The following is a 21,254-nucleotide window of genomic DNA, read 5'->3' as shown; positions in this document are numbered from 1 at the left end:
AGCATTTCATTACTTGTGAAACTTGCAGGATTCATGACAATCAAGTCCTTCTGTGTTAAGGAGAAGCATGAGAAGGGGTGCTGATACTATTTTAGTGTGTGCCAGCTCTGTTCTGAATTGACAGAACCCTCTGGGATGTGGTCAGCCTTCTGTCTGCTAAGGCAGCAACTCCAGTAGTAGTCAGAGATGACAAATTTCTGCCTCTTAGGACAGGCTGAAGGTGAAACTGGACAAAAACATTTGGGGTTAAAAGATTTCAGGATAATTTCCAGCCCCTGCTGCAACAAGTGACAAAATTCCCACGGAGTTCTTTGGATCTGGAATGTCCTCCTCAGCCATGGTCAGGCTGTTTGTAATGTAACTAGAAGCTACAGACAGAGATGCTGTATGGGACAGAAGAGGTTGTAATGTCTTCTTAGTGGACAACACTGACTCACTGGGACAGGAGAAGCTTTGGGATGAAAAATAGCAACTTTATTAAATAAGAGTTTTCCCTTCTTTGCAGGGGGCAGCTGGCAAGTAAATTGACCAAATTACTCTAGAAATGGGAAAGTACTGGTTTCCTGTACCAGCTCTGTAGAAATTCAAAACTGTCTTCCTTTGCTTTTTGAACAATATAAACAATGAAGTGATAGATAATGATTTGTATCCTAGTCTTTCTCCTCTCACCTTGACTTTTCATTTGGGCAGTCACAAAGTCCCTCTGTTTTGACATGAACAGATTGTTTCTTTCTCTGTTCCTGTCTCTTTTGGTCTACACTAAAAATGTATCTTCCTGAAAATAGAAACCTTTGCTTGACCCTTGGCTGTGCTCTCTGTAAGGATGAATTGCTCATCCTTTACCTCTTATTTGGGCTATTGGTGACACAATCTACAAATCACAGTATTTCCAGTAATTTTTCTTGCAGACCTAATCTGAGAATAGTTCTTTCCAATTATAATGTCTGGGACCTGCTACTGGATTATTTCCTCTCCGTTTATCACCTTGATAAACAAGTAATAGAAGGATAGCAACACAAGGGTCCTGCAGTGAAATTGGTTTAAAAATTAGCCATAGCATTCTCTGCTAACAGAGATACACCATATATGCAGAACTCTCTATAGTACATGATATCTGGATAGAAACAATCCTGGCTAGAAGAATCCTGGCTTAATTGGCAGGACCAATTATAAGAGTTGAATACATGTTGAATTTCATTTCTCTGCAGAATAATTAAAACTGATAAACAAGCAGGGTTTTTTGCTATGTTTTCCACGTATGTGTTAGCTACATTCAAAAATTTAAACAGATGTTTCTATTCTTCCACAATACCTGTTAATTTAGCACAAATTGTCTCATTTGATCCTTTTTAGTCACCGGTTATAAAATTGTACAAAATAATAATTTATGAGAGCACTGACAGGCAATCTGTGTTAGACGGAGTCAAGGAGGATAATAAAGACTGTATCTATGGAAAAAAAAGGGCCATTCTGGAAAAAATTGCCAGACTTGACTCATTCGAAGCACAAAATGTTGGAAAAGATATGAAAATTCAAGTACGGAAAACAAAGAGAGGAAATTACTTTGCAGGACAGTAGCCAGTGAATTATTTAGTTCTTTGTGGGACTGAAATACAAAGTGGCTTTAGTTATGTGACTTGCAGAAGACTAAGGCTTAATTTTCAGACATAACTACCTAAACTCATCAGATATACCTCAGGCTTTAAACTTCTTTATTTTAAAGCTTTCTACTTTTTCCAGATATCTATAAATCTTTTGATATTTAATCAAGGCATATTATAGCACTGTGAAAACACGTTCTGAGTAATATTTTGGTGTTTGCTTTCACGTTCAGCTTTATATATGTTAATGCACTGAACAAACATATTTTGACATATGAGAGACATGTAAATACATAGAAAAGCTTTTTTTTCTCCAGGTTTTGAAAGACAGTGACAATAGCCTGAGTATTAATAGGATGTAAAAGAAAAGAAGAAAAGCAAGAGTATTCTGGGACTCTTATGTATCTCAAATAGAAATTCAGAGGAGAAAAAAAAGGTAGTTTGAAGATTAGGTCCCTGAAAACAATCAAGGAAGAAACAGAGACTTTGTGATGGCCATGACATTTTCTGATCCAGAGTGATATTTCGTGTTTGCCATGGAGATAATTTAACAGGGATGATGGCAGGAGGCATATCTGGTATTTTCAGTTGGACATCTCGAGGCAGAAGCTCACGGAGGAAGAGCAAAACTGAACCCCCGGTGACACTCCAGTTGGGAAAGTGCAAAAGAAATTGAGAGAGAGCAGTCAGGGCTCATATATGGCCACGGTTTAGTTAGAATATTTTGCTGCTACTGGCTGCTCTAGTTGCTTACTTCTGCATCCGCAGTCTTCTAGAATTGAAAAATTAGCTCAGATTGCTCATGACAGTATTCAACATAATTTGGGCCCAGAGATAATACCCCTCTGCTTCCTCCCTGCCATTAGGTATTTCAATGCCTTGAAAACATATATTTTTTAATGTTCTACTGGTGGGTATATTTCAGCTCAAGATGGTAATAAATGCCATTAACCTCTAGGAAAGTAATTCCCACTCTGATGCACAAGACCTGGTTTGCAGGAAAAATCATAGGTTTTATTGAAATAGTACACTGGTGTCCAGTGTTTTTCCTAAACAATGAAATGCTTATGGTGACTTACTTAACAGCTACTCTCTTACACATCCTCTCTTACAGAAATTTTATAGTTCCTCACACTTGGCGAAGTTCAAGGAGTGACTTTAGCTTGCACGTAATGATACAGTTCTGTACATCTCCTTTTTTCCCCTGACCACGTAAAGGGTGAGACATATGGAATGATAGGATGTTTGGAGAGAAAGTTTTGGACAAAACCCCTATTGCTTTTGTTTGCAAGAGGGAGGGATTTCATTCATCTAGGGGCACAGAAACACAGGGTTTTTCTTATGCTTTACTTGATATTTGCTTCTCCTGTGATTTTAACTCTTTCCTTCAGGATTTTGCATTTATTCTCTGTGATTTTTAGTTATTATGAAAAAAGGGGCAAATACTCTCCATCCCTCAGAAGCTGAGCTGCATTTTCCAAAACAAAGCAACAGGCTAAGTCAGAGGATGGGACATTTTCATTATTAGTTAGGTAATTTCAATGCAAAATATAGAACAAATCTCTAGTGCTGGAATTGGCACATAGAAAAATATGATTTGGAGTTTAAAAAAGAATAGAAAAAGTTCAGACATGTTCTGGCTCAAGAACACGGTAGAATCTAAAAATAGATGGTAACAACTGAGTGGGCTAAGAATGGTTATCCATAAATATAACAATACTTCTCCATTAAGGATTTTTACAGGGTAATTGAAAAGGTAAAATGCATTATGTACAGACCACATAAATTGAAATTATATATATATATATATAAATATATAAATATATATAAATATATATATGGCTATTGATACCCTCATACTAGGAAGAACTTTCAATAAGATCCATTACTGCTGTATTTAACTGGCCATTTTGGAGGGGGACAAATTTGCTAACTTTGTAACTATGCAAACTTGACAGGCTTTGTATATAAGTACTAGGTCGAAGTAGCAGTAATTTGCAAATGGGAACTGTATCTGTCCATGCCACTTTAACTTGCCTGTAACTTTTTTGAAAAGTTTTCCAACAGGCTGCTGATTAATGTGATGTGCATTTAATTACTGAATGCCTATTTCTAATCCTTGCAATAACTTATATTAATTAAGGTACTGTTGACAAGGAAGGTGAATTACAGTCAGAGTGTGATGGTTTGACTGAGGCTGTGGGAATTAGAGAAAATCAGGATTTTGTCCTGCTCTGTGAATAATTTGGTCTTGGTCTTGGTCTTGGTTGGCCATTGGCTTATTCCCTAAAATAAAATTGCCAGCTGTGAGCAGCAATGACAGACTGATCACAGCAGAGGAGATAGTTCCGAAGGTTGCTGAGCAGGAAGGTGGCTCCTTCATTCTCCTTTGCCTGGAGCTGTCATCTCCTTCTTGCTGGAGTGGTTACCACCACAAAGGGTCTTGCAAACAGACCTGAAGGACTCCTTTTGTTCCTCCTAAGCACCAGTCTTTCCTGGGCACAATCCAGAGGGGAATACAGCTTCAAGATGAATTCAGAGCAGCATGTGATTCTCATGATCACTGTAATTTTCTGATACACTAGCTGCTGACACAGTTCATTTTGGGGAAGCTGAGGCTCAGTCACAAGTGGGAGACAATATGTGAAAGAGCAATCTCCTTGGTGTTTTTTGCCAGGCTCTGTCAATCTGCAAGTAACTAAATACCACTCGCTTCAACAACCATGATTTATGTAGGTATTGGATAAAATGAAGGTGGATCAGTTCTTATGTTGCTCTGCTATTGTTCCCAGTTCTTCTTCAAATTCCTTGGCCAAGACACAATGAGTCAATGGTAAGTGCCACTGCGTGACCTCCAGCTGCCAGCCTGCAGATTGATCTACATCATGTATACATTAACCCAGCCAGATCCTTCAGTCTGATGATGATGATGATTCCCCTCAGTTAAGGATCTGGTTCATCTCTTTTTGAACTATTTCTTGCTTCCCACATTTTCAATTCATTTTGGTTGTAGTTTTCCCTGAGGTCACCAGCTCTGTGTTGGCTTCCCACTATTCTCATTAACACTGCATTTGCCCAGGCTAAGAAATTCAGCCCTCACACGTATTCAGTTCAAGTACTCCAGTCTCCTAGACTATTTTGAGTTTTAAAGTGTTCTGGTTCTCCTTGGGGAGCTCATTATACATGTACATATACATCCATCACAAAGTTATGGCTGACTCACTGAACTATTACATCACTCCCTTTCCCCCAAAGGAGTCGTCCAAAGGGAGACCTTTGAAGGTGCAGATGTCTTTTAAGATTCTGGGTCTCAACAGTGTTCCGTGAATTGAAAATCTGCCTCTTGTATCTACAGAAACAACCTGAAAGATGCCTGCTTGTGTTGTACCGCTTTGTGCTGAGCCAATGGCATTGCACTGACATTTAGTGCTGTGCCCTTTTAACACAATATTATAACCATGAGTTCTGTGGCATTGGCAGGAGAACCTCTGTAGCTGAAAACCCGGTGAGTTTCCTGACTGTGGAGATAAACTCTTTGTATAACAAGTAGTTCAGATGTGGTAACACTCTGGTGGCAGATCTTGTTTGTTCAATCTGACTTCAATTCAATTGATTTAGCAATTTCCCAATGCTGTGGTACCTTTGCTTTGCAGAAATTTAAGAAAATTTCTGACATGGTTGTGAGATGGAGATTTTTCAATCTCATTTAACAGGTGAGGAACTGAAGCAGTGGAAGACTTGTTCAAGCATTTTTGACATCTACTGCCAAGGTATAACTGAATTTAATTTTCCTGGTCCAGTGCCTGACTTAAGACAAGTTTCCCTTCTATGTGTTTGTCTGCTTGACTAGAAAAGCCAGTATTTTGTTGTTGATATCTTATTAACTGAAGATAGATCTATTGCAATGTGATAAGATTTTTTTATTTTTAATTTTTTTTCAATGCTTTATGTCAATGCTTTATGCATAAATGTGCTGTGTCCAATACAACAGGCAGACACAGACAAGTATATGTGGGACAAGTTATGGAGCACTCCACCCTTTCCTTCGTGTCCACACAATACTTGTCATGCTCTAACACACAAAGTCTGTCTATTCGTCTCAAGGAATTATTTTCATTTCAAATGGAAAAACTGTGGACTGTATCCTTAAAAAAGAGTACCTATCTGGATAACCAACTTGGAAGATCATAATCAAAACCAACAGTGAAGATTCATAAAGAACTCAATAAACCTATTTCCATTAGCTAATCACTAAAACTATTTGTAAATATTTGGCAATTTTTTTTTGTTTTACAAACCACTTCCTTAGTGATTTGCAGCAGGAAGCAAGACAACTATGTAATTTTTCTTAGCCTAGTTAGCAGGAAGCGGAACTTCTGCTTCTGTCAAAGAGAGTTTCAAGAAACCATGTCAGAAGTTAAAAATAAGATAATTGTCACTGAGAAAACTCACCTCTTCTGATTTGTTCTTCAGAATGCCTCTGAAATGATGGGAAATGATCTGTTGGTCTACGTGGTGGTCATCAATAATTTTGTCAGATTATGTAATGGCGTGGGAACCAAGAATATTTTTGTAGTTGAACCACTGTCAAGTTTATACATACGGACTGTGCCCAGTTCCTTAAACCAACCTTTAGTGTTTTGGACATATACTTCAATATTACTGGAAAGTAAACAAAAATAACACAATATGTGTTTTCAATACATCCAATATGCACCTGGTCAGATGAGCTGCAATTTCACAAACACAAACCCATGTGTAACAATTACAAAGAGTAAACTGCACACCTACCTTGAGGGAGAGACTGGCCCATGGCCATGCACTCTTTGCCTGGGTTTATTTTATCCAGAGACAGCAGCAAAAAAGTACATTGTGTACTTCAGCTGAAAAATTATGATGGATTTCAGATATTCTTTTAACAGCTGAAGAAAAGAGGCAGTTGAATGCCTGGGTTCAGGGAAACAACCAAGGCCTCCAGCAACTACCATCTCTATTCCTAATCTCATGTTTTAACTAGGAGAGCACTCTATTTTTCATAGTACAAACTCAACAGTTTAAGTTGAGTAAGATATTGACTGGTGTCCAGTTTTTACCATAAAAACATGATTTCAGATTAGGTCAGAAACTTGACTGATGTCAAGGTCCCTGCCAAGGAACTGAACAGGCAGCCACTGAGTTGTGAAGCCTGCTCAGGTGTACATCCTGAAGTAGGTTTTGTTCCAGTCTCTGAGCACTTTGCCGGTCATTGAGTGTTTCCTACATGGGGAACACAGGCCACTGACTAAATAATTTGACTATTTTTAGCATATAGGCCAGACCTTATAATATGAAATGGCTACAAGGAGCACATAATAAGAAATGCCACACTGAATCAGACTGCTGTTAATCTCTGTTTGATTTAGGTGGAGCAAGAGGTGATATGTTTTGGGAGTGTATGTGAGTATATAGACCACTTTCTGCAGTCTACCTTGCATGTCTGCAATCCTGGTTGTATCAGGGCTACTAAAGGGTTTCTTGCTTCCTATCCCATTAGTTTCTGTTTCTGGAACTAGTGGTCATGAATTTGTCTAACCCCTCTTTGAACCTGCTGATAATAATTGTTTCCAGAGGCAGCAAGTCCCAGAGTTTCAGTATCTGCTCTGTAAACTAGTTTCTTTGATCTATTTAAATATCTTATTAGATTTGTCAGGGGATTTCCAGTTTGCTGGATTTGGTTAATAATTCTTGGGTTCACTGTATCTGAAAACTTCAAGATTTCTTTTTAGACTTCAGTTATATCCTCCTTCCTCATCCTTTTCTTTAAACTGAAGTCCCAGGTTTTTCAGTGCCTCCTTGACCTTTGTACTTGCCCTTCTCTAAGTCCCTTTCAGACATGGAAAGAAGGAGACAGTACTGAGGATATGGTAACACAAAAGATTTTCATAGCAGCAATCCCCCCTGTTTTCAGGACTCTTCCAGATGTTACCCAAACATTGTTAGCACTATGAGTGTCTATGTGCATAGAGTCAAAGATTTTAGAGAACTCACAATGATGACTGCAAGGTATCCTTTCTGAGTGGCATTTTCTGAGTTCAGCAATCATGTCTGAGATCAGTTTGCAGAAACAGATTACCTTTTGTTTATTTATGTATCTCTAGCATTAAATGTTGCTGCAAAAAATGCACCGTAGCCTTATCATTCCTGTGTGTAATCGTACCTGGCAAACTGGTGCAGATCTTGAGATGGAATGGTGATATTTTAGACCACTGCAGCTGGTGCAATTTTGAGTTACAGAGGAACTTCTTGGATCAGTAGGACCAATTCTCTGGTTGCAGGATCCTCTAACAGCATGAAATCTCTGCCGTGGGAACTTTTCTTTAGAACTGATTTTTTTCCCTTATCTATATGAAAAGGCTGCTGCAGAGTCTTATTATGATTACGATAAAAAAATTCATCCTATCTTTCATTGTGGTTTAATTTGTCACAAATTTGTGCAGGATTCTCCTCAGGTTGTCCTTTTTCTGAGACTTGTAGACTGTTTATTTACTCTGGTATTTATCCTCCAGTTGAATTTGTAGAGGTATACTAACTGTCGTCTTAGCTTTCATGTTAATATCCTGGATGTGCCAAGTTCTTCTAGTCTCCTGTTGTAAGACATCTTTACAAGATAACTTGGCATGCTAGCCACCTTTGCAATATTGTCTTGGGTTACACAAAGACTCTGATATCCACCTTTTCTCTTTTCTCCAAATATGCCTACTAATTTAGACTGTGGGGAGGGACTTAAGATAAGGGTGGTACTCTCCTAGTAGAAGAATGTCTCCACCACTGTGAAGAGACTGGCAGGCTGATGACTTGGAGGGTGTGCACACCTCCCACCTCAGGCTACCAGCTGGGTGTTGTTTCTTTGTCCTTACACAAAAGACTCATCTGTGATAATTCCCCTTGGGGAAGCATCAGGACAGTTCACTCACATGGCCTGAAGATATTCATCTCTGCTGATGGGCCATAATGGATCCACCTGTGCTTAGAAGGTGTCAAAGACTCTTGAAATGTCCTGTGATCCAGTGTTAATCATCCAGTGAAGAACTCTCCGCCCCAGGGGAGGTACCAGAAGCATTTCCGCCTATCCAGAGCCCAATAAAAGACCACACTCTGACTTCACTGGGGAGGTTGAGGGTCCTCTCTGACTCCACAGGACTTCTACTAGCCAGGCCTCTACCACCACCTCAGAGGGTCAGGGCTACAACCACCATCGATGTTACAGAGATCAGGTCTCATCTCTGGATCCTGCCAGAGCCACCCAGCGGCCACTCCAGTGCCGTGAGCTGCCGGCGCTCAGAGCAGAGCCCTGAGTCAGACACAGCTCAGCATCGGAGCCAAATTCAAGCACGACCCGCAGTCTTCAGTCTTTTCAGGAGAGAGAGTGGGGAGGCAGACCATTTTCTCCCTGTACCCCTGCAGTTGCTGTGTTTTGCTGCTTTGTTTTGTTCTCCATTTTTAGTAAAAACTGTTATTAATTTCTACACTTTACTTGAACATCTCATAATTTCAAATGCTCATAATTTGGAGGGAGAGGTTTCCTTTCCATTGGAGGTCCTGCCTCCTGGCACATATTGTCTATAAACCAAGACACTGCCCCATCCCTGGAAGAGTTCAAGGCCAGGCTGAGTGGGGCTTGGAGCAACCTGGCCTAGTGGAAGGTGTCCCTGCCCCTGGCAGGGGTGTTGGAAGTTTATGATTTTTAAGGTCCCTTCCAGTCCAAACCACTCTATGATTTTATGATGGTTTTAGGTAGACATGCTGTTGATTACAGAGTAGTGCAGACCAAATTGAGTGATTTCAAGCCAGCTTGGTTATAGATGGGTTGTAGTAGGTGAGAGAAGTGAGGTCACATGGAAGGATTTTTTTGTCAAAAGCTCCACAGTAACCTAGCTGCTTTCATCCCAATATGACTTTAAAGTCAGTTCATGTATTTTTCTCTCACTAGACTGTAGATATAATTTCTTGATATTGGCTTTTCCCATATACATGATCTGGCATGTACTGTAATACCACTGTCTCTCACAGAACTCTAAGAAAGTGAAAGTGTTTTAAATGTCAAATTTAGTCTGAATTAGATCAAATTTATCTTAAACAAGAATACTTAAGACTTTTCCTCTTAGCTTTTTCAGATTCTACTTCACTTCTTAGTAGACTTGCAGTGAAACAATTCAAGAAAACTTTTAAATGTTATTAGATTTTGGTTTTTTACAGTACTATTACATTCAGTTGTGCTAAGAATATAGTAATATAATGTTCAAATGATTGAACATTTTGTCTCAGAGCTATTTATGATTTTTCTTTTCTGGTGTCATTATTTGCCCATGATCTACATATATACTTCTCTGGAACAGTTTTTTTGTGCTGTTTAAAGCATTTATATATTGTTTTGAGATCTAAATATATCAAAACCACAAATTAATCAAGTGAGCTACTTAGCTACAATGTGAATATCCTATGCAAATAAAATGTCAAAGTAATTGACACTGTTTTGCCAGCTTCATATTTGGATATCAATGACAGCTATTTCAAGAATATAATTAAATTTTCACTCAGTTTTCCATGGTTACTGAAGCTTAAAGCTAAAATGTTATATAGGAAAACAGTTAAGGTTATTTAAAATTAACCACAAGTAATAAATTTGTTTGGCAAAAGAACAAGACAATTGATTTTTTTTTTGTTAAACTGAGGCTCAGTTTTAGAAGAGAATTATAAGAATTTTGACTTTCTACCAGCAATCGCTTGAATTCTCTGACTTTTACATGAATTTAGGTAGAAGAATTTAAAGAAGTCAAAAATTTTATTTACATAAACTGAATTTCAAAATAGCTGACCTTTATTTTCAGCTGTACAAACCACATTCCTCACTTAGTCTCATGTTTCTTAAAATAATTTGGGCTCTTGCCTTTTAGATTTTCATAACTGTAATCCAGCAACTGCATTGTTTTTGCAAGAAAACTGTGCAGTTAATGCCCTACACAGTGACAGTCAAACTGATGCAAAGTTTAATTACTGTGACTCTTTGATGGAGTTTTGAGGTGACTTGTTCAAATGAACTTCTAGCAACATAGCCTCAGGAATGAAGCAAGCATCCAGGCTGTCAGTGGGGGTGAAATCTGATTAATTGCTTCTTGGGTTCCCTCCAGGATCACAGGCAGTATCAGCGCAATTTGTAAGGGCTGCAAATTCCAGAAGGAGCAACACATCATGTGCAACATGTATGCTTTGTATTTAAAGAAACTCGGAATGCCTGAGCATTTTCTGTAAATGAAATCAGTGGGATTTAGTTTCTAAAGAAAAAATTCCTTTTAATGCTTTGCTTTGTTATTTGTCTTCTGTTAAAATGAATGAGCTTATTGCATGTGAAATAACAGTAAATTTGATAAATGTGTCAAACTACAGTAGCAGCATGCAAAAAACCCCAAAACTGCACTCTGGGGCCTGTGTTTGCCTGCTTGTGAGGTGATTGAGGGCATTTGTTGTCACGTACATCAGATATGGACCCACACTTCTGCAAATGTGAGGTCAGTTCCTGTGCTATCACAGGCACACTCCGTGCGTGGCCACCCTCTGTCCTGCTAGGTTTCAGAATACCCATGTGGGACTACAAGGGTCTGTAATTGCCTTGGAAGGTTTGACAAGCTCCTCCAGATAAGTAGTGAAACACATACAGCAATAGGATTTCTACTTTCTTTGCCTCTACACTTCTGGTTGAAGTAAATGTATTTGGAGTGGGACAGGAGGAAAGAGCTGGTAGGAAGGTATAAGGAATAAGCTGGCTAGAGGAAGTTGTTTGGGACTCTGGGGACCTGAGGAGAGCTATTCTTCTCTAAAATTTGCTCAGGAATGGGGTTTTATGCTGCAAGGTCTTGGATTGCTGGCAAAGAACAGCAGAGTGAGCAAACATCATGAGAGGTTGACTATAAACAGCCACGACAGAGGTAGACTGTTGTTTCAATACTACATCCATACTGTTTTGATCAGATTTTGTAGTCACAGCAACAGACAATGCTTTCAGATGTTGCTAAGGTGGTAAATACAAATATTTTGTGGTTGTGTCTAGAAGGGTGTTTTTCCACAGAACATCAGGATCTCACACTAGACAACTCACATGTTTACCTAAGTTTCCTTGATTTATCATCCAAAAAGAGATCCAAAAGAGATCATGGAAAAGAAAATTGTAGCTAAGCATCAATCAATGATGAAAATTACCACGTATCGGTATGATTAAGCATAATAGTAAGTGAAAGAATACAAATCAAAAGAAACTTCTTATCTAGTCTCACAAGTATTTATGTAAATGGCTTCTTTTTGTGCTTCTCTTCAATGAAATCATAGCCCTGTAACAGTGAGGACCCAGCAGCAAAATGAAAGCAACAACACAGCTGCTTGAGAAGCGGGGGCTGTTCTTATGTTCCAGAAAAATTTGCTGACCGCACAAATGATCTAAACCAATTTCATGGGAGGTATTTGCTATGGCAGTGTATTAAAGTATTAATTAAAATTGAATGAAAGTGAAGAAATGCTTCTGAATGTCTAGTCTGAACCTCCCCTGGCACAGCTTTGAATTGTTGCTGTGTGTCCTATCATTGGATCCCAGTCAGAAGAGCTCAGAATCTCCCTTTTCACTCTCCCACCTCTGGAGCCTTTAGATACATGCTTTTCTAATGGACATAGAGCCTGCTGTAGCATGGCTGCTTGACTCTGCAACTCTTTGTGTACACTCTTTAAACTTGTTTAAAACTCATTGCCAGTGAAAACTGGTATAGTGAAAATCATACTGTGGGTGACATTCTCTCTACTTCCAGTTGCACCTCACATCAGTACAAATTAATGGCCAAATGTCCACATTTCCAACAAAGAACCAGTAGGTTTTATCATCTTCTTTTATCTGCCCAATTCAGCTACAACATGACTTCCCAAAAAAATTATTTCCTGCTGGCACTTCTCTATGTTCCTCTGTTCTCCATCTCTCCTCCAAGCTGGCTACACTTAAGAATATTTGTTCCAACCCCAAAGTAAAGGCAGTAATTTTTTGAGTGCTAACAAATCAGCCCTCATATTTCTCTTACTAACAGGCTTCCTATTATCCAATTGTCCTAGGGGTGTTTCATTTCAATATCAGAAAATATTTACCTGATGTAGGTAATTACTTTTCCTGCATGTAAAAGCAAGAATTAAATTTAAACACAGGCTGTGTATCCATTTTCTGTAAGCTTTTTTTTAATCAGCAGTTAATGAAACGACCTGTCATCAGACAGCTGTACTGCTGAAATTACATGGAAAGCAAATCCACAGAGTAAGTTTGTTTGTAGACTTTCCCCTAAGTTTGGAGCTAGTGATGATTTGTTGTTTTTTCTGCAGTTTAACCTTGTTTGGTCTAGCTGGAATTGAGGCAGTAATGATGTCAGTATTTGCCAAGAGCTATACTTTTACAGGAAACAGTAACAGACATCATTCAAGGTTTTGACAAGATTTCACACAGCATAGCAGAGCAATCCAGCACAAATACATCATAATAAAAGCCTTCCATGCCCATTTTGGGTGATGTGCTCATAAGCTTACACATGTGGCCCATGTGTAGCTGAATGAAACTATTCAACCGCTGCTTTGCCTGAAATGCTTGAATGCTGTGACAAATGTCTATTAAAATGGTTTGCTGTTAATGTGGATTTAGAGACATTAAAATATCAACACTGTGTGATACAGCATAGCCCAAGGTCACAAGGAATCAGAAAGCACCTGTTCAAGTATCATTGTTTTCACAGGGTTTTTGTCCCCAAAACATGTTAGGGGTGGGGTTCTTCCAATGTGTGGTGGAGAAAAAGGGGAAGGAGGTAGAAGAGTTCCTCAAAATGGAAAGGAGTTATCTGGTCCTGTTTTACTTGCAAAAATTTCAAATGTATGCTCCCCTCTACTGGTTTTGGTGGAAAAGGGTGTGGTTGTGGGCCACTAGGAGTTCAAGGCCTTTGTGGTTCCCATGGTTACTTTCAGAGCTGCATAGCAGGCTAATGGGAATCCTTTTCACCTGGTACAACAGTGACCACTAGCCTGTGTATTAAAACCTCCTCACATCACTTCCTTGTTCTCCTTGGCTCCACACTTTACATTGTTTGGCATTTTTGTTGTTGTTGTTGTTTTTGTGGAAATGTGTTTGGGGTGTCTTTATTATTTTTTTTCTGGTGTGGCAGCTGAACTTGAATTATTGAGATCAATAGCCCATGAGCAGTCTTCCCTTTTCAGATTGCTGGGTGATATCCTGTAATTTCTGGTCAGGAGTAGACAGCATTAGATGGTCACAAGCATAAAATCTATCATAGAATGGCCTAGGTTGGAAAGGACCTTAAATATCATCTAGTTCCAACCTCTCTGCCATGGGCAGGGACACCTTCCACTAGATCAGGTTACTCAGAGCTCCATCCAACCTGATTTGAAACACTTTCAGGGATGGAGCATTCACAGCTTCTCTGAGTAATGTGTTCCATTGTCTCACCATTCTCACAGGGAAGAATTTTTTCCTAATATCTAATCTAAACCTACTCTCTTTCAGTTTGAAGCCATTCCCTCTTGTCCTGTCACTACAGGCCCTTGTAAATAGTCCCTCTCTATCTTTCTTGCAGGCTTCCTTTCAGGTACTGCAAGGCCACAATTAGGTCACTCTGAAGCCTTCTCTTCTCCAGGCTGAAAAATCATAATTCTTTCAGCCTTCCGTCATAGCAGAGGTGCTCCATCCCTCTAATCATCTTGGTGTTCCTCCTCTGGACTCGCTCCAACAGCTCCATGTCCTTCCTGTGCTGGGACCCCAGAGCTGGAGGCAGCACTGCAGGTGGGGTCTCAGCAGAGCAGAGCAGAGGGGCAGAATCCCCTCCCTCCCCTGCTGCCCACACTGCTTTGGATGCAGCCCAGGACACGGGGGGTTTCTGGGCTCCCAGTGCACATGGCTGGGTCATGTCCACATGACAAAAAGTACACCCAAGTCCTTCATGTTGTCACAACTTCATGGTGGAAGCTTTTTTGGCTGCAAGCTTGAGACACTAAGAGAAGTGATAATGTCTACCATATGGTTGCATAAGGCAGCATTTACATCTACTGCTACCAGTTCCAAGGGCTCCTCTAGTTCACACATTTTCTCATATTCTTTCTTTTACTTGCTATAAAAAGGGGATATCCAAATCATTGCTTCAAATCAAACACTTTTTAAAATTTTATATAGTGAAGAACAGCGATCCACCGCACCTGCATTAAAACTGAGTTGCTGCAGCTTTGTAAAGATGACCTTGCAACCAGAACATTTTGCTGACAGTGATTTTTTAGGCAACCAAATTTGCTAAGTGTACAAAATGTAGGCCAATCACTCTTCAAAAGTTTTGACCTACTTTCCCCTTGAACACATTCCAAAATAATAATAATAAAAAATAACTACGGAGAGAGCAGATTACACAGCTCTATAATTTCACTAATGGGAATGTGAATGCCATTAAAAGTGTTTCCTGCTGGCAGACCAAGTATGTATTTGTGTGGTTGTAACTCCTCAATACTCATTCAGATTTTGGGAGAGAGACAAGGCCAGGGCAGGACACTTATGCTGACTTAAACACCATCTTTTCATTTTAGTGGGCCCTTTTATTGAGTTTCTCTTAATTTGTCTGTATAAAAATGCATGTTATGGAATCTAGACTTTTTTTTTTTAAGAAGAGTCCATTTTTCATTTTCACATGGTTTAAGCTAAATTTGAAAAGCCTTTTTCTTATAATAGTGTGCAATTTTAACTGGTTAGTGAGTCATTGCCGATTAACTTATATATTTTCATACAGATGTTTTCCTGGATATTCTGATTTTTGATGCTTTAAAGAAAAAGTACTGACATAATTCTTCTGGCCTTCTCCTTTTGTTCTGTCTTTTCCAATTTAAAGTATTTCCTTATCTTTGGTGGGGGCAAGGGTGGGAAAGGGGGGACATAATGTGTACTTGTCCTCAAAGGTATGTTTAAAAAGCAGATTTATAGCCTTCTGTTTTTCAAGCCCTACATAAACCCATGTGAGTTAGAGACAGGCTGATTGTGACAGTTCTGAAAATATTTAAGGACCCCGCTTTACTGGTAAAGGTATTAATGATGTTTAAAAAGGGGCGAGGGAGTTGACAGGAAGAATTAATCCCTCCTACTCCAAAAAAACCCTCCAGAACTGCTGCATTTCCTTCCTTTTGGCATCATACAAATTGTACTGTTTCAGTGTTCCACCCTTTGTTTAACGTCCCCCAGCTCTTCAGGAGTTATTCTGTAATTTCCAGTAGGAAGATGATTTGCATAAACCACTTCCTTTTCATGATTAGATTCAGGAAATCAGAATTATAACCTGATGCTGTTATGCTTTTGTCCTAGAAGTTGTTAAAATGAGTCATCTGGCAATGTCTAATCCCATTTCTAACCATATACGGACATGTGTGGGACTAAAAAGGAAGACAGGTTTGTGTATTTGACAAAATCAGAATCCTTCTAGGACTTAATTTTGCAAAGCACTGAGACACTGAAAAGTAATAGCACGCTGTTAAACACTTTGTCTCAGTAGGCTCTATGTGAGCTAGGAATTGTCCTATTAGCTTGACATATGAACAGGAGTTCAAAAGGGTTTAAAAATAAATTATGGAAGAAAGATATATATAAAGCCATAGCATGGTAGTTCTCACCCAAACCAGTTTTCCATAGATGGTACTTCCCTCCAGTCAACAAGTAGCTCTGCTGACCTTAGCCCAAAAGAATTCTCTATTCAGTACAAATAGTCAGTTTTGCCTTTTTGTATCATAAATCCTGGTTATTAATTAAAGAAATGCCTCCTGTCAACTTCAGAGGGCAGTCTGTTCAAAGCAAGCACACACACTGCTGGACTTTTTTCCAGTTGTCTTGAATCATAGTATTGTAGAATGGTTTGGGTTGGAAGGCACCTAAAAGCTCAGTTTTGTTCCAACCCCCCTGTTATAGATAGAGACACCTTCCAATAGATCAGATTGCTCCGAGCTCCATCCAACCTGGCCTTGAACACTTCCAGGGACGGGGCATCCACAGCTTCTCTGGGCAACCTGTGTCAGTGCCTCATGACCCTCACAGTAAAGAATTTCTTGCTACCATCTAATCTAAACCTACTCTCTTTCAGTTTTTAAGCCATTCCCCCTCATCCTATCACTACATGCCCTCGTAAAAAGTCCCTCTCATCTTTCTTGTTTGCTCATGGTATTTGAAAAGTCACAGCAGTCAGGTGAAATCCCACATGACTGGAGAAAGGAATACATTGTACCCATCTTTTAAAAGGTAGAAAGGAGGACCCTGGGAACTACTGGACATGTCAGCCTCACCTCTGTGCCCAGGAAGATCATCCTTGTAACAGAAGTCTCAGTTTAGCACATTAGTGATAAGCATCTGCCATAGAAAAACTGTGATTTTTGGCCAAGTAATATAGATTGGAAGAGCTCTATCAAGGCCATATAAATCAAAGTTCCTCCCCCCCCTCTTCAGAGGTTGGCTTTGTCTTAAAGAAATGAATGGTAATAAAAAGTTTAAGTGACACTAAAGCTGCAAGAAGTGAGGGGCCCTTCCTGGGTCTCCCTCATCCCTTCCCTTGGATTGTCTCTCCATGCAGCCATGCCCTGTCACCAGCAGGTGAAGCCAGTTACATCAGTGAAGCAGCAGGGCTGGCACCTGCTCCTGGGTAGCTGGGAAGCCAAGGTTGGTTAAATTATCTGCACCTCTAGCCAAAAATAAGGAAATAATTAAATTCCAAGTGAAAACAAACTCGCTGTGTCATCCTTGTTTCTTGTACAGCTTTAGCTTCATGATGTTACTGGCGTACAGTGAAACAGCTCTTCTCAATTTGTGTTTTATTCCTATGGCAATGAGTCCAGACAACTTCAGAAAAAACAGTGTCAAGGCAAAACTAAACTAAATTTTGGCACAAAAAAATCACAGCAGTGGGGTAGCCATGGGTGGGCTGTTATTTTTCATTGTTCCAAGAGGTTTAAAGTTTGTAGTAGAAAACTTGTTATAGTAAGCACCCGATGCACCACAGTGTTAAATCTCAGATAAGTTTCCGAGTTGCTATGAACCAAATCCAAAGCCAAACTATGGATGTCTGGCTGACCCTTTAGTTCTAAGGACCCACAACTTGCTCTGTGGAATCACTTTTCAAATATATGGATATTCTCTGGGGAAGGGAATGCTGGTGCTCTGTAGGTGGGTATCAGCTATCTGCTGTTAATTTCTTAAACCCTGGTATAACATTCAGGAGTTGGATGAACTATTCATCCCCATAGTCAGCACTGAAATTCACATCCTGCTTTCTGTATTCTATTCATCTCCAAACACCATGGAGCAGGATGTGGGCAACAAGTGCAACGAAAGGGATGCTCTGGGTTTGGCTTAGATTTCAACACTTAAAGTCACAAAAAAATTGATTTGATCACCTTTGTCTCCATCCTTGGCAACTAGTTTGGCATTTTTAAATCTCCACTCTGGCAAACTTAGTTAGAGTGCTATCTGAAAGTGGAACAATGACCCACGTTTGGGGAGGAGATGGCAAGTAGTATGCTGATGAGGACTAGTTTTTTAAAAAAAACCCCTTCTTATTGTGTTTATAAAAATACTCAAGTTCTTAGAAGTGAACACACATTTTGTATTTTACCCTTAGAAGCTCAGACTTTCCATTCATTTGTCTCTTAGTAACACCAGAAGTGTTTAGTCCATGTAAATAAAAGGTGATCAGTGGTGAATCTTTCAAGTGCTGGCCTGGCATCTTCTCTACAACATTTTTCACACTGTAATGGGGTTTGCTGTTCATATGCATTGAAGGGTACGAGCTAGTATTTAAACAAAGCAAAAATAAACCCAGAAAACTTCCCTTCCATGAATTACATAGGAGGAGCTAATAATGTCTCTTCCATTTAGATGCCCTATACCTTTAAGAAACAGGCTTAATAATTTTCAGCTACTGAGGCAGAATTCCAGTATTGTCTTTATTATTTTAATGAAAGAATTCTCATGAGAAAAAAAGAACTTTACCTGTGAGATACAATTCCCATTTCTCGTATTCTACCTTCTAAATGTCACTCTTCTTTTGTAATGAATTGGGTAGGAAACTCTGCCCTTTCCTTTGAGTGACTAATGATGTAATGTACTTACAGATTAGAAACACAATCTGAGTGATGTACTTATGGCATTAAGTGAGGTTTTGCCTATTCTGTCACGTTTATTCTACTGGAAACCTAACACTTGTGCTAATATTAGTGTGTTTAGATCATCAATGCGGAAAATCTTGTTGAAATTCATCTATGGGTATACTTTTCTGTCATGTTAGCAGTGTGCTTTTTTGAATTCATTGGCCTGTAAGTGTCATTGGTTAAATCTGAACATGAGAAGCACCTTATTAGGGCATCATTTGTATCTTTCAAAGATGTCCAAATACAAGTGCACATTTATTTTAATACAAAAAAAAAAAGCTCTTCCCTGGGTGATCTGGAATTCAATATTCATAATATTTGCAGAATTGAACAAGATTCTTAATAAGCTTGGTAAATAAAGGAACTCTACCCTTGGACAAAAGTATGAACATCCCGTTTGTTTCTATTTTGGGTACTTTGCTGTCTTTTAAGCCATAAGTGACTATTTAAGACCACTTAATTTCAGAGGCCTGTTTCACATTTTGGGCTTCTGGTGCCTTGCCAATGTCAGAGAAAAGGATGAAGTCACAGGCTTGATGCCTATAGAAATGACAGCTTGCTTGCATGTGATGTCATAATTTTCACATATTGATCCTGTTTGCTCATGACAAAGGTATGGGTTCCATGTCTAGGAGATATGACCACTGGAGGAATGGTGGCAACAGCTAGCTCTGGCTAAGTTATGTGGCCAATTTCCCTTTATAACAAGCAGCAGAAGATAGTCTCTCCCAGACAAGAATTCAGAAAAAGAGGAGTCTAACTACATTACTTGAATTGTCCTGTAGAGTTACAAGTTAACCTCAGAAGAACTTTTAGTCAAGTTAGATGTCTCCCGTAGGAAAATATATGGCTACTGCTTTTGGAATTAACTCTCTTCAACAGAGCCTGTTATTTTCAGAAAGGGAAAGGAAATCAAAGAAAAAAGCATAATAGAAAACTTCAGCAGCCTTTAGCTAGGTCAAAAATTTGTGGGTACTTTTGGTCTGTGGAAGAGTTTCCTGTCCTTTGTAAGATATTCCCACTGAGCAAAAAAGCCTGCTCCATTCTCTTCCTTTCTCCATATGGGGTTTGTCTTTCAGCTCTTCAGCAAGGCATTCCACTCTCCCCCACTAACCCTAGTGCCTTCACACCCTGTGCCAAACAAGTGCAGTAACCATATACCCTGCCGCTAATATCTGTAATTAGTGTTGTATCTCAAAAGAGCTCTTGAAAGGATCAAAGGGAAGTCCTGCCATTGCCTTAAATGAGAGCAACATTACCCTTTAAGGTTAAAAGTGGATCTATGGCAACAGGCAACACCAAAGACTTCAAAGGAGCTGACTTCAAACGCAACTTTGAACTATTTTAATTGACAGTCACACAAGGTTGGATTTTTTTTGTTTTTGTTTCTTTTTCTATTGTAGCAAGAACCAAAGAGGGAATGTTATCTTTCCCGTAATCTTTAGCAAAGTGAAATTTCAGAGTTCTTTGGCACAATCCAGTTCCCAAACGTTCGATGCCATTTGAGGTGCTCTTGGGACATACCTGGCTCCAGCTGCCCATTCAAAAGGGCATGGGTCTCCTAGAGGTCTTGTCTCATATCTGCCATCCACTTGCTAACATCTCAGATTCTTTGGACATCTCAAATGACACCTGATGCCTATGTTAGGGAAGCTGAACTAAGCTAGCTGTATATGTTAATAGATACAAATCTCAATTAACATCTTGCCTAACTCCACACAAAATAATTTGAGTTTGGATTTGAGCTTTTGCAAAAAAGCCATCTTCAAAATCCATACCCTGTTTTTTTCTTAATGCTTTTGGCAGCTGATTTTTTATAATGTGTAATTCTAAATATCTTCATCAACATCTATTTAGCTTTTCTGCTTTACCAAAGTTTTGATTGGCTCACTCTAGTACATTTAATTAATGTCCTTGTCAAACATTAACCTGGAATATCTTCACAGGGACACAGGTAATAGCTTTAGCCAACAAACATTTATCATATTTGAAATTAGGCTGAAGGGATGGTTAATGTGGTTAACTTGAAATATGTGTGCAAACCATAATTTAATTTCTGGAAAAATGAAATAGAAGCCAAGAGTCATACACTAATTATCTTCTGTTTAATTAATTGTAATACACTGTAAATATAGTTGTCTGTAACTTGCTACTGAGGAATGAAAAAAAGAATCTTATGATTAAAATTGCTGGCCTCCATGACATGAGGCAGCACATTCACTCTTTTTTCTGAAGTGCTTATCATCTTGGTTCAGACTTTTTCTACAGATGTGGCATGTCTGTTCTCTTACAGGACCAAATGCCTTTAAGACTTGGAAAGCTGCTGGGGAAATGACAAGATTGTTTTAGCTCAGCTTTATTGACTACAGCATAAGGAAGGAAACTGTTGCCCGTAAACAAAGACACAAACCAACAGAGTGTCGGTTT

The 21,254-nt window shown here is 39.2% G+C and overlaps 1 long non-coding RNA gene across 1 annotated transcript; it reads left to right on the top strand.

The window, feature by feature from the left end:
• Positions 1 to 8,293: 8,293 nt before the first annotated feature.
• LOC113966382 lies at positions 8,294 to 17,085 on the top strand. The gene is made up of 3 exons (XR_003533803.1): positions 8,294 to 8,374; positions 8,683 to 8,687; positions 17,075 to 17,085. It is a non-coding gene; the product is annotated as an uncharacterized LOC113966382 (long non-coding RNA).
• Positions 17,086 to 21,254: the final 4,169 nt, after the last annotated feature.

Source organism: Neopelma chrysocephalum, unplaced genomic scaffold (assembly GCF_003984885.1).
Source record: "Neopelma chrysocephalum unplaced genomic scaffold, ASM398488v2 Primary Assembly neopelma1_60, whole genome shotgun sequence".
NCBI classification, from domain to species: domain Eukaryota; kingdom Metazoa; phylum Chordata; class Aves; order Passeriformes; family Pipridae; genus Neopelma; species Neopelma chrysocephalum.
This window is presented reverse-complemented; position numbering and strand designations above follow the sequence as displayed.